The following is a 14,905-nucleotide window of genomic DNA, read 5'->3' on the forward strand; positions in this document are numbered from 1 at the left end:
TCTTTTTGCACCGCCAGAAGTCAGAGCGAGGTCACTACTCACGATGTCTGGCGAGCACATATGCCGCTTTTGGCGGTGAAGTTCGCCGAGCAACATTTTTCTGTCCGAGCCAGGTCAGTGGCGGGTATCAAATTTTTTGACACTGAGTGTCCAGGCGAAGTTCATCGCTTCGATGCCGGTTTTTCACTCCATGTAGCTCGGCTTTTACGTTGTGAAGCCTACGCGATGTATGGCCGTGAAGTATACTAAGAGTGGAAGGGGGCCACTGCCACAGGATGTAGTACGCATGCAGCTGCCGCCTCCTTTCACAGTACGAGCGCCGATGCATCTAGTGTACTGGCAGGCCTTCAGAGCTATTTCGAAAGTGCCTACGGCAATTTGAGCCCTTAGGGGCAGTAAAAGGTATGCATAAATTTTTTCGGACTGCCAGAGTTTTCCTACATTTTCGCAGCCCCTAGGAAGCCAGAAAAATCAAACTTTGACCGAAGCAACACTCTGCAATCGTCGCCAAACACTGTGGTATGGCGGACTCACACTGCCAATGAGGACCACTTATTATGCGATACCAGTGGTAAGGGAAGAGACACGAGACAGAGATGCCACAAGATGGCACTGTATGCCACCTTCATCTTTGTGCCACTACCTAGCACTGGTATCTCAATAAAAAAATTGCCAAGCCAAATACAATGTGTGGGGACCACTCAACAGCCCTACAGCACTTCTTGGCCAGCCTATGTCCTTCCCGGCAATGACTACTGGGAGAAAAGCTTTCGGAGCTGCTCCCCGGCATTTGGCAGGTGTTTGACGCTACCGCCATCTTCATGTGCACCCCGCACACATACATTCCCATAGCCGCAGTGGCGTCCTGCATCGCCTTCGCCAACAGAAAACTAGCTGGCACGGCCAAAGGGGATGAGGTTGCTCAACACATGACACCAACGGAAATGTACACCGTAGTTTTTGTGCTTAAGAACAAAGTTCACATGTTTGTCGATTGTGTGCCTACAATGACTTCGTGTGTACAGGAGCAAATGTTCCCATCATGAGTCTTGCTTTTAAAAGTCTCTTTTGATGCACCTGTTTTTCACACATGAATCCACAGTATAACTATACATCCGACCAACATTACAATAGGGCTCACATTTTTCAACATTACATCTCTCCACGTTAGAAGTGTTCACACTGGTGCTAATTTACCTGGGCCCAATAGTGACTTTGAACCTATTTGAGTGTGTATTGCAGTAATGAATATTAGTTACAGCCGAATCTCAATAATTCGAACTCGAAGGGGCCTGAAAATTTGTTCGAATTAAAAGATTTGTTCTTGAAGTAGTCGTGCACCATAGCGCTATGCCCGTACGGTGCGAGTGGTGAAATATCACAGCACACAAGCACACAGCAAGCAAGGACCATGAAACTGCCCACGCTGGCCAACACTCACTTCCCAATGATGGCAGAAAATGAAACTTCATGAAGCAGGCTAAGCTGCCGCTGGGCCAATGTGGAGGCGGGGACACGCAGAAACCACCGAAGGTGAGGGAGTTGCGAGGAAGTTTAGAGGCAGGAAGGTGAGCGCAGTTTCAAGGGGGGGCAGGAGGGAAGCGAATTTGCTTTACCGCCAGCTTGATGGATGGCGCTAATTACCTCTGCCACTTAAGCCCCTTACTGCTACTCAAGATTGCCATGGCGGATTTGCCGAGGCCACACTGGGCCTCCGCCGCTGCTTCCCTCGGTGTGATCGCGTGCTCTTTCTTTTGTCTGCTGATTGATCGGTGCTGTCTTTATGTTCTGCATCCTGCATTCTTAACACATCATGTCTTATGAAGGTGACGAAGTTGTTGCCACTGATCATAATCATGTTGGTGTGCTTCCTTCTGTTGCAGCATGGCCGTATGCAAAAGATAAGGAGAATAAGGCACTGGGTGTGGCCTTCGCATCCTTGTACATGTATTTAAGGTCAGTCTTGTACAGAATCGGATGTGGCTCCGACAACCTTTTCATCGGGACGCCTCGGTTTAGACTCGTCATTGTAAAAAAAAAGTCGCAGTTTTGCTCGAAAGGCAAAGCATTGACTATGATAGCAAATTCATCATCATCATCATCAGCCTAGTTACGCCCACTGCAGGGCAAAGGCCTCTCCCATACTTCTCCAACTACCCCGGTCATGTACTAATTGTGGCCATGTTGTCCCTGCAAACGTCTTAATGTCATCCGCCCACCTAACTTTCTGCCGCCCCCTGCTACGCATCCCTTCCCTTGGAATCCAGTCCGTAACCCTTAGTGACCATCGGTTATCTTCCCTCCTCATTACATGTCCGGCCCATGCCCATTTCTTTTTCTTGATTTCAACTAAGATGTCGTTTACCCGCGTTTGTTGCCTCACCCAATCTGCTCTTTTCTTATCCCTTAACGTCACACCCATCATTCTTCTTTCCATAGCTCGTTGCGTCGTCCTCAATTTCAGCAGAACCCTTTTCATAAGCCTCCAGGTTTCTGCCCCATATGTGAGTACTGGTAACACACAGCTGTTATACACTTTCCTTTTGAGGGATAGTGGCAACCTGCTGTTCATGATTTGAGAATGCCTGCCAAACGCACCCCAGCCCATTCTTATTCTTCTGGTTATTTCAGTCTCGTGATCCGGATCCGTGGTCACTACCTGCCCTAAGTAGATGTATTCCCTTACCACTTCCAGTGCTTCGCTACCTATCGTAAACTGCTGTTCTCTTCCGAGACTGTTAAACAATACTTTAGTTTTCTGCAGATTAATTTTCAGACCCACCCTTCTGCTTTGCCTCTCCAGGTCAGTGAGCATGCATTGCAATTGGTCTCCTGAGTTACTAAGCAAGGCAATATCATCAGCGAATCGCAAGTTGCTAAGGTATTCTCCATCAACTTTTATCCCCAATTCTTCCCACTCCAGGCTTCTGAATACCTCCTGTAAACATGCTGTGAATAGCATTGGAGATATCGTATCTCCCTGCCTGACGCCTTTCTTTATAAGGATTTTGTTGCTTTCTTTGTGGAGGACTACGGTGGCTGTGGAGCCGTTATAGATATCTTCCAGTATCTTTACATATGGCTCATCTACACCCTGATTCCATAATGCCTCCATGACTGCTGAGGTTTCGACTGAATCAAACGCTTTCTCGTAATCAATGAAAGCTATATATAAGGGTTGGTTATATTCTGCACATTTCTCTATCACTTGATTGATAGTGTGAATATGGTCTATTGTTGAGTAGCCTTTACGGAATCCTGCCTGGTCCTTTGGTTGACAGAAGTCTAAGGTGTTCCTGATTCTATTTGCGATTACCTTAGTAAATACTTTGTAGGCAACGGACAGTAAGCTGATCGGTCTATAATTTTTCAAGTCTTTGGCGTCCCCTTTCTTATGGATTAGGATTATGTTAGCGTTCTTCCAAGATTCCGGTATGCTCGAGGTTATGAGGCATTGCGTATACAGGGTGGCCAGTTTCTCTAGAACAATCTGACCACCATCCTTCAACAAATCTGCTGTTACCTGATCCTCCCCAGCTGCCTTCCCCCTTTGCATAGCTCCTAAGGCTTTCTTTACTTCTTCTGGCGTTACCTGTGGGATTTCGAATTCCTCTAGGCTATTCTCTCCTCCACTATCGTCGTGGGTGCCACTGGTACTGTATAAATCTCTATAGAACTCCTCAGCCACTTGAACTATCTCATCCATATTAGTAACGATATTGCCGGCTTTGTCTCTTAACGCACACATCTGATTCTTGCCTATTCCTAGTTTCTTCTTCACTGTTTTTAGGCTTCCTCCGTTCCTGAGAGCCTGTTCAATTCTATCCATATTATAGTTCCTGATGTCCGCTGTCTTACGCTTGTTGATTAACTTAGAAAGTTCTGCCAGTTCTATTCTAGCTGTAGGGTTAGAGGCTTTCATACATTGGCGTTTCTTGATCAGATCTTTCGTCTCCTGCGATAGCTTACTGGTTTCCTGTCTAACGGCGTTACCACCGACTTCTATTGCGCACTCCTTAATGATGCCCATGAGATAGTCGTTCATTGCTTCAACACTAAGGTCCTCTTCCTGAGTTAAAGCCGAATACCTGTTCTGTAGCTTGATCCGGAATTCCTCTAGTTTCCCTCTTACCGCTAACTCATTGATTGGCTTCTTGTGTACCAGTTTCTTCCGTTCCCTCCTCAAGTCTAGGCTAATTCGAGTTCTTATCATCCTATGGTCACTGCAGAGTACCTTGCCGAGCACGTCTACATCTTGTATGATGCCAGGGTTCGCGCAGAGTATGAGGTCGATTTCATTTCTAGTCTCACCATTCGGGCTCCTCCACGTCCACTTTCGACTAACCCGCTTGCGGAAAAAGGTGTTCATTATCCGCATATTATTCTGTTCTGCAAACTCTACTAATAATTCTCCTCTGCTATTCCTAGAGCCTATGCCATATTCCCCCACTGACTTGTCCCCAGCCTGCTTCTTGCCTACCCTGGCATTGAAATCGCCCATCAGTATAGTGTATTTTGTTTTGACTTTACCCATCGCCGATTCCACGTCTTCATAAAAACTTTCGACTTCCTGGTCATCATGACTGCATGTAGGGGCATAGACTTGTACCACCTTCAATTTGTACCTCTTATTAAGTTTCACAAGACCTGCCACCCTCTCGTTAATGCTATAGAATTCCTGTATGTTACCAGCTATTTCCTTGTTAATCAGGAATCCGACTCCTAGTTCTCGTCTCTCCGCTAAGCCCCGGTAACACAGTACATGCCCGCTTTTTAGCACTGTATATGCTTCTTTTGTCCTCCTAACCTCACTGAGCCCTATTATATCCCATTTACTACCCTCTAATTCCTCCAATAACACTGCTAGACTCGCCTCACTAGATAGCGTTCTAACGTTGCCAGGTTCAGATTCCAATGGCGGCCTGTCCGGAGCCAGGTATTTTTAGCACCCTCTGCAGCGTCACAGATCTGACCGCCGCCGTGGTCAGTTGCTTCGCGGCTGCTGGGGACTGAGGGCCGGGGTTTGATTGTTGTATTCATATAGGAGGTTGTGGCCAAGTACTGCACCAGGGTGGCCAATCCTGCTCTGGTGAGAGAGTGCGTTACCGGTTCTGGTCACCAGGATCAGGCCGCACTCCAGGCCTGTTTGTGCAATTTTCTCAACACACGGTTTTTTTTTTTTGTATTTTCCGGTGGAGAATTGCGCGGCACCGGGATTTGAATCACGGTCCTCTTGCACTGGAGACGGATACTCTACCGTCCCCGCAGGAGTTAAATTAAAAATTGAATTATGGGGTTTTGCGTGACAAAACCACTTTCTGATTATGCACGCCGTAGTGGAGGACTCCGAAAATTTCGACCACCTGGGGTTCTTTAACGTGCACCTAATTCTAAGTACACGGGTGTTTTCGCATTTCGCCCCCATCGAAATGCAGCCGCCGTGGCCGGGGTCCGATCCCGCGACCTCGTGCTCAGCAGTCTAACACCATAACCACTGAGCAACCACGGCGGGTCCCGCAGGAGTTGTACGCCTCATTTAACCTACAGTGGTGCCCTATTTGATCAGTCAAGCTGGACCAATCTGAGCTCGGTTATACCGCATGGATGGCACTCGGCTAGAGAACCTGGTATTTATGACCTGCACATGTGTGGCCACACATAATTGAGGATATATAATTTTTTTTTTAGGAGGGTTTCGGTACAGTGATAAAATGAAGGAAAATACATTAAAAAGAAAGAAAAAAAAGGGGGAAAAAAAAGGAACATAACATGTGATTTGAACTCGTGATCCTTCAATGTTGCCCGGAAAGGTAGCTCAGTCGGTTGGTTCGTCAAGCCAATGGTTACTTTCAAGCGCCATAGCTCCTGCTCCGAGCCTCATACTTATGTGGAAAGTTACTGATGTTGTCCGCGACAGTCGACAATCTCATCTATAGGATCTAAAGCGCGCGCTGTTGCTTTGTCTGTGCGTGTAGTAGTTAAGAGAGCCAGTTTAAGGGCGGAGAAGAGGGAAGGAAAGGAAAGTCTGTGAAGCAAACTTGCAGCGCCGTGGTTTTAAAGCGCAACCGTGGTAGAGAAACGGAAGGCGATATAAGCATGCGTGTCCATGATACGCACACGACAAACTGCCTTACAATATTTAGGCTTGCGGGGAAGCTTCGTTAACAAACTATAACACGGCAATCAGCACTCGAATACGATGAGAGAAATTATTGAGACATGGAAAATTCCCTTGAAATAAATCCGGTTTGCGAGACAAATGCTTGTATGTATTGAATCTCTTAAAAGATAGCAAATTAGTGGACAGCTATACGAAGCAATAGTAGTTTTACTGATTAAGACTTGTATTAGGGCTAGTGGGAATATCATACAGTCAACGACTGAATTTTCGGACGCCCAAATTTTCGGACATGCCTGATATTTCGGACGCCTTCGCGGCACCGCCACGAGCCCCATAGAATCAATGTATAAGGACATCTGAAGTTTCGGACGCTCGAACCCCCCGCCGTCCGATTTTCCGGACTTTTTGACGGACGGAAGGTCTTTTGGCTCCTCGCGCAGCGCCCTTGAGAAGGAAATCCACTTGCAGCCGAAGCATATCACCGCTTTGAACCACAACTAGCCGAATCTAGTCGTCACACACCGATTTGGTCTGGCCACGCTGGCTATGTTCATCGCCGCACTATCTAGAAGGAGAGGTGTTTGCATCGTCGCGGTCGCGCCGTGATCGGAGGCGTGCTAGTGTTTCATGCCGCCGCGGGGCGGTGTGCATGTCGCTACCGAGATCCGTCGAGAGCACCCGCCGACCGCCGTCGCTGCACGTTTCGTCGCCTATAGACAGGTACGGACACGTGTTCTCGCAGCGTCTGCGGTGTGCTTGTTTGAATTTGTTTGGGATGGCTACGTACCGACGTGGCCATGCCACAGTGATGTCTAAGCAGCAAAGACACCGTTTTGCACCTGGATGCAAAGCGGGGTATGTTTCGGCCCGCAAACAAGGGAAGAAAGCGTCTCTCTTCGCTGTCCCTGTTGACGATGAACGACGCAAGGCCTGGGAGCGCGCGATTCCTCGTGCTGACAAGCCATTGGAGAAAAACTGCGTTGTGTGCGAGGCTCATTTCGACGAGAGATTCATTATTCGTAGCTTCAAGCATGTTATCAACGGCGAGCCTGTGGAAATCCCCCGTGATCGCCCTATACTGACAGACGACGCGATTCCCACGATATTTCCAAATGTGCCTGCTTACCTCTCAAAGAAGCTGCCTCCAAAAAGAAAGACAGTGTTGTCCAATGGAGGTGCGACTTCCAAGCGAAGAAAGGTTGACTCCATTCACGAGGAGCCGCAGAGTGCTGAAACCGACGTTTCATCAAATTCGAACTGTAACGGCGTCTACAATATCTTGGAGGGTGTGACGCAAGGCGACCTTCCAAGTAAGTACTGGGCGAAACACCTAATCCCAAACGACAGGGACGTTGTGGCGTTCTCTGTGTGTGCGTCAAGTGGTGGAACTCTGTGCTTTGAAAAGTTACTTTTGTGTTCAAGTAATGCCTCAACCTTTCATTGCACGGCATATGTACAGGGTAATCTTGTAAAAACAGTGGATGTCGACAGCATTAGTGATGTTAAGGACCTCCTGTTCCAGATGGATGCCATGATTCCTTGCGAGGGGTTTGAAATGGAACCAGGAATTCAAAGTGCGCAAATAAAAACAAAGCACAGACTCCATGGAGGGAAACTGCACAGTCTTACGTGTTGTGGGACAGTCCAAAATAGAAGCCTATGCTTGCAGTGCAAGTACCTTCGTAAGCTGTTGATAAATCAGGCATACTATAAGCGCACAAAAGCGAGACGGGCAAGAGCTAACCTCACACAGAAGCTAACACGAAAGAATGCGCAGCTGCGACGGCAAAAGCGCAGCATTGCAAAGTTGAGTGAGACCATAGAAAAGATGAAACAGGACAACGAAGCCATAAGTAGCTCTAGTTTTGAAGAGAAGTTGAAAAGCCTGCCAAAAAAGCAACAAGTGCAGGTACGTGAATGCTTCGAAGCATCGAAAAGGAGAAAAACAAATGGGATGATATTTCAGCAAGAGTGGATCCTTGAATGCATTGTGATGCATATGAAAAGCCCCCGTCTTTATGAGCACATTCGTAAGCTCAAGATCATGGTTGTACCGAGCCCTTCGTGTCTGCGTACTTATGTCCGTAAATATAAAAGTGGTTTTGGCTTTAATGAAGAAGTGCTCACAGCTATTGCAGAGAAAGCACGCACTATTGATCCATATCACCGGCACGGCGGCATACTCGTGGATGAAATGAAACTGTCCGAAAACTTGACTGTAAACAGCAAAGGGCAAGTTGACGGTTTCATTGACCTCGGCAAGTACAGCTCACCAGGGCAAGAAGATGCTAAATGTGACCATGGCCTTGTAATTTTGTTTCAGCCATTCACAGGCAAATGGCAACAAATTCTCGGTGCATTTGGTGCGCGAAGCAATGTAAAGGCAGATGTTCTGGCCAAGATCATTGTTGACGCTGTGATTTGTGCCGAGAAATCGGGGCTCTTCGTGGATTTTGTAACATGCGACGGGGCTGTGTGGAACCGCAGCATGTGGAAAATTTTTGGTGTAAGTGGGAAGCTCGAAAAGACAGTGTGCAAAGTAAAGCACCCAGTGGATCCAAGTCGGTATTTGCATTTTTTGTCAGATTTCCCCCACCTGGTGAAATGTGTGCGTAATGCTGTAACCTGCAAAGGGCTCTTAACGCCAGATGGTCGAGTTAGCAGCGAATATGTAAAGGAGGCCTGCAAATGCGACACTTCCAGTTCTGTGACACTCAGGGCAATGCCGCACGTCACCATGGCTGTTTGCCAGCCTAATGGCTTCGAAAAAATGCGGGTCAACTTGGCGTTCACCTTCTTCAGTGATGAAGTTTTAAGGGGCCTGTATGTCTAAAACAAGTGGAACACTGCTATGGCACTGGCTGTACCAAGGCTACTTCTGCATTTGTCTCTATGATGAGAGACCTCATCGATGCCATGAGATCAAGATACTCAAAGCGAGGTTTAAGACCAGACAGTAAAGAAGTAGCAAGCATCAAACGCTTTCTGGAGTTTTTAGCGACCTGGGAAAAAGCTGTGCCTAAGCAGGGTGGGTTCCTGAGCGAATCAACAGCCGAAGGACTTCGTGTTACTCTTACCAGCACACTTTCCATCCTGCTCTATGTCACGAAAAGCCTGGGGTTTAAGTACTTGATGACTTCTCGTTTGTGCCAAGACGCGCTTGAAAACCTCTTCGGGATACTGAGGCAAATGTCTGGCTCCAATGATCACCCTACACTGACACAATTTTTGATATCTCTAAATTGCCTCAGTTTTTACAGCTTAGCGCAGTCACCCTCCAGTGGCAACATTCCTCCAGCAGTTCTGAGCAGCCTTCTAAGTCCGGGCATTCGCACTAATCCCATGAATCTACAGAATAAGCTGGATGAGCTCCTAGATGTGGGGCGTCTCAATGACGTTCATGAAATGATTGTGGCATGTGAAGCACTCCCTGACCACGCCGAAATTGTTGGACAAAAAAGTGACTCCCGGATCACTTATTACATCAGTGGCTATGTGGCCCGGAAGATGTTGAAAAAGACAAAGTGCAACGAATGTAGCAGGCTGTTGCTTAACACAGAGGACTCGAGCTTATTTCCGGCAGAGTCATGCCTCACACGCTACATGGATAGAGGTGGCCTCCTGTACCCCTCTGAGTCCCTAGCAGACCTGGTGAAAGCTATGGAGGATGCTTTTACCTATTGCTTCAGTTTCAACAAGTTGAAAACTGATAGCATCATGGACCTCATCTCTTGCCTGTCTGTGAAGAGGTTGAATATGGTCGGTTGTGAGCAGCACAAATTGGATGTTACGAACCAAATCATTCGCTTCTTCACACTGACAAGGATGCATTTTCTTGTAGCTGGAGAAAATGCGTCCAACCAAAAAAAGAGAGAAAAGATGAAGTTCTTGAAGTTAAGACGCACTACATAACTTTCACAACATTAACACAACCAACAAGGTTTTTTTTTTTATGTTATTGTACATTACGCAAATTATGTCGTCTGTTGTGACTCTTTAAAAAAAATTATTGGGTTTTACATGCCAAAACCACTTTCTGATTATTAGGCACGCCGTAGTGGAGGACTCCGAAAATTTCGACCACCTGGGGTTCTTTAACGTACACCTAAATCCAAGTGCACGGGTGTTTTCGCATTTCGCCCCCATCGATATGCGGCCGCCGTGGCGGGGACTCGATCCCGCGACCTCGTGCTCAGCAGGTTGTGACTCTTTAGTAATGTCTTATTCACATTGTTACAAAGGTCCCCTTAGCAAATTTGATGTCACAATCTGGCCGTGTTTGACATAGGTAGAAATCAATTTTCATAAACTGGTTTATGACTGCATCTGTGTTTGTCAATAAAATCTCAATGCCATGTGTGTACGCCCATTTTGGCATTGCATATTGACTGTTCTTTTTACTTCCTTTAGCTGAGTTTTGTATAACTTGCAGTTCTCCCCTACATTTATGCATATTTCCTGTTTATTTTCTTTTGATGGTGCTTTGATGTTCAGTTGTAAGAGTCAAAATAAATGTCTTGCTTATTAAAGCTTGTACGAAATACTTGCTTTTCGATGTGCAAGTCATCAAAATAAAGCATTGAAGAATTACTGCTGATGCTTCTACCTGAATTGAGGCGTCATGGAGAACACTGCGGCATCAAAGCGAAAACTGCACTGACGTTGTTTCGGTGACAAGCTCACGGCAAGTTATTTGATTCACTATCTTCCAGCACTTCGAGGTGCCAGCGGCGCACGCAGCTACTACATATGGAAGCAAGTTCAAACATCTGTATCAGTCCCAACACACGCTTTGCAGCGAGCCGTCAGAAAAGTATGCCAACTAGCCGTTGTTGTGATCCGCACGGTATCGTGAAATAGCTGCTACGAAAAGCGGCTGCTACGCGCGCGCACGCGCGCGGGGTGCACCTCGGAGCCGACAGCAGCGCCGCCGCATCTGGATGAATTCTCGCTCCCTCTCCGGCGCACCGATGCTGACACCTCTCCTTCTAGCCACCATAGCTGCACTTCCGCCTCCGGCGGAGTTTCCGGAGCGGCGCCATTTTGTTTGTTTGTTTGCGCAGGCCACGTTTTGGCTAGCGTGGTGTGTGGTTGTCTATTGTGTCAAGTGTGCTCTGCGACGCTAGGCCTAGGTACTTCGACGCTCGTCAGCGAACTCCACTGTTCACAACTTGAGGATTTCGCTTGCCTTCGATGGCGCCCACTCCGTCTTCGTCGTCCTCGCCGATGGCATCGAAGCGCGGAAAGCAGTACCGTCGGACGAGGTGATCAACGACCTCCGCTCTGCTGGGGTTTCCATACCCACGGAAATAACTTTTGAACAGTTTGTTGACGCTGACATCGAGCTCGACTTCCGCGCAGAACTGACTGACGAGGAAATAGTCCGTCGGGTTGTGGGGGATTCAGAAGACTCCGATGTTGAAAATGAGGAGCCAATGCCTGCGCCACCTACAGGCGCCGAGTTGACGCGAGCACTGTTGACTCTTGGTGTACTGTGGTGACATGACTCTTGCTCAGATCGAGGCGAATATGATCGCATGCAACCGGAACGCCGTCAAAACAACAATCAACAAGTTCTTCAAGCCACTGCAGCAAAAACACCGGCTGCCCGACGATGCACATGTACATAATAAACCGGCAGTCGGCTGCATACAGAGTTTTTGAACGCCTCTTTTTATAGCCACTTCACTGATGCTGTGGCACGGTTTCGGAAGCCTGTTACTTGGCCCTTTACCTCTAGATCTGAGAAAAAAATAAAAAGGGTGCGTTTTTTTTTTGCATGCATTCATTTTTTCGGACTGCCTGAATTTTCGGACGTTTTTACGTTCCCTAGAGGGTCCGAAAAATCGGTCGTTGACTGTAGTTGTGTTTAAAAAGCAGCGCTTCAAAGTTGAACACAGAGATGAGAACAGCACGTACGAAGCGCATCTATTAATTGTTTATTAAAACAAATAGGGGGTGTACATCGTGGGCACAACGCCATGCACAAAGACTAATGTGCAAACTGAGCTTTATATGTATGGCCCCTCTGTTAGTACCTTTCTTAGGGAACTGATTACGCCAAATTCAAAGTTGTGTGCACGCTTCGGATTTTTTCTTGGTTTTATCTGCCATATAAGCTTGTAAACACAGGAATACTAACTAAATTAACAAGCATGGTGTCACGCACACACAAGCAAACATTAACACATCTCACTCGATGACCGCAGAAACTCGCTGTCAAAACACTGGCATGAGCAAATGCAGCAGCTCCGTGGCTATGGTGTTGGGTTGCTGAGCACGAGGTCGCAGGATCGAATCCCAGCCACAGCGGCCGCATTTCGATGGGGGCAAAATGCGAAAACACCCGTGTACTTAGATTTAGGTGCACGTTAAAGAACCCCAGGTGGTCGAAATTTCCGGAGTGTTCCACTACAGCGTGCCTCATAATCAGAAAGCGGTTTTGGCACGTTAAACCCCCATAATTAAAAAAAAAAATGCAGCAGCAGCAGCGAGCTAAGTGACATTCGTGCTGTCTATCGCTTCAACGTAAATTGAGCACGGAGGACACACAGCATGCACAAAGCTACGAGTTGTTGACGCACCTAGACTCTGCCCCCAATGCAAATCCCTCTCAAGATATGGCCGCATGAACGCGCACAGCCACCACATGTGCAGTTACAGCCAGAGTAGAACCCCCCTCTTCCACCCTCCCCTTGGTGACTCGCAACGTTGCGTGCCTCGCACAGGACGGAAGACAGCACGCTTCCTTCCTGCTCCGTCTTTTCCGCGGGCGAGATTGAGCCGCAGTCGTCTGCTCCCCTCGCACGCTTGCACTCGCAGATACAGTGTAGGGCGCACGGCGACAGTGTTATCGCCCTTGGACTTTATACGGAACCACAGGTGTGGCGTTCAGGGCTCTCCTAAGCTTTTCCTCTATGGCGGAGTCGGAGCAATGCTGGTCGGGGGTGCCACCGCATGATTTGGCGTGCTGCTGAGAGCACTGGTGGAGCGCGGTATGTTCAAATTAACTGGTGCAAATGCTTCCGCATTCGAATTACCAGGCGTTTTCACCCATTGGAATACACATAACTTTGACGGGACCACAGCGTTAGTTCAAATAAACCGGAAGTTCGAATTGATGAGGTCTGACTGTATAACAAATGCATTTTTGCTTCGGATGCAACGTCATCATAATGAAGATTTAGCATATAGTAGAGGTATTAAAGTAATTTTTTTTTATGAAACACTGCTAATGCTAGGTCAAAAATCAATGCTTTCAACAGGGCGTTACACCTCTAACAACATCACTGTCTCCTGGTGCCCAAACATAAGTTTCCGACAGGTTTCTCCCTTCCTGATTACTGGAAAACGGGTATTATGGTCCCTGTTCACAAGTATGGCCCTAGAAGCGACATTTAAAACTACAGTCCAATATCACTGACATCCACTGCATGTAAAATACTAGAGCATATTCTATTCACAAGCATTGTAGTTAATTTTAATACTAATTCTGTGATTACGCCCTGCCAACATGGATTTCATAAGGGTTTTCTGGTGTTACAAAGTTGTTATAATACACAAACAATATTGCTCCTGCTTTGGATAAAGGGGTTTCAGTTGAATTTATCTTCCTCGATTTCAGGAAGACTTTCGACATGGTACCCCATACAGTGCTCATAGGAAAAGTTCTTAAATATAAAATTCACCCACAGGTTGCATCATGGGTTAAAGAATATCTTCCCCTGTGCCGGCAGTTCATGGTTATAAATGGGGTTCAGTCCCACCTGCAAGATGTTACGTCCAGTGTGCCTCAGGGCTCTGTCCTGGGGCCTTTGCTGCCTTTATTGTACGCATATAAATGATACAGGCAAAGGTCTGACATTACAGTTAGGGCTGTTTGCAGATGACTGCATGCTATATAGGGTGACTAGCAGCATGGATGATGCCAGCCTGATTCAGCAAGACCTCAATCTAATAAGTGAATGGTGTACTAAGTGGCGCATGCAGCTAAACCTAACCATAACAGTCAACATGACATTCACTCGAAAGAACTCTTTAAATTTCTCTTACACGTTGAATAACAATGTTTGCTTGTTTGTTTGTTTGTTGATCCTGTTAACCCCCAAAGGAATGGAGATACAGTCAATATTTACAATACAATGAAGAATCATACACGCAAAAATGAACATAATGATAATAAAGGCACTGCTTTTTCACATATATTAACAAAAGTAATAATCCGAGCACAATTGCACTCGTCGCGACCACAGTGCGGCGTTATTGATCTAGTGGATCAGAACACTTCTTGACCTGAATGTAATAGACAGTTTAAATACCTAGGTGTTTGGCACACCCCAGAATTATCATGACAGAAACAGGCTATGCAACCGCTAAGGCAGAGCAAATACTTAACATGTTTTGAAACTGCTGTAACTTTTGTTGAACTTTTCTTTTTTGCCTCAGGCATTGTGTAGAAAAAATCTTTTGTGAACCTTTCTAACTGTCTGTAAGATCTTCCCCCCACTGTAATGAATTTTGGTGCCTGAGGGTACTGAATAAATAAATGAATAAATAAATAAATAAACAGTTGTCTGCCTTCCCCCCCCCCCTTATGGGAAAAAGCTTTTGCACATTTACCTGGGCCTGCCTACCGTAAAATTAAAAAGAGAAGAAATATAAAATGTGGCAGCTGCCACAAGCAGACAAACAGACTTTGGTCACCAGGCTAACAAACAAAAATGGTTCTACCTTTGCTTTTGCCATAGTGACCTGGTTTAAGCGGAAGGCTTAAACCAGGTCACT

General features: G+C 46.7%; 1 protein-coding gene across 3 annotated transcripts in view; it reads right to left on the bottom strand.

Annotated features, from left to right (window-relative positions):
• LOC142575276 (caspase-1-like) overlaps positions 1-14,905 on the bottom strand; it is a 69,777-nt gene that overhangs the window by 37,505 nt on the left and 17,367 nt on the right. The window lies entirely within an intron of this gene.

The sequence above is a fragment of the Dermacentor variabilis genome, chromosome 1 (genome assembly GCF_050947875.1).
Source record: "Dermacentor variabilis isolate Ectoservices chromosome 1, ASM5094787v1, whole genome shotgun sequence".
NCBI lineage: Eukaryota > Metazoa > Arthropoda > Arachnida > Ixodida > Ixodidae > Dermacentor > Dermacentor variabilis.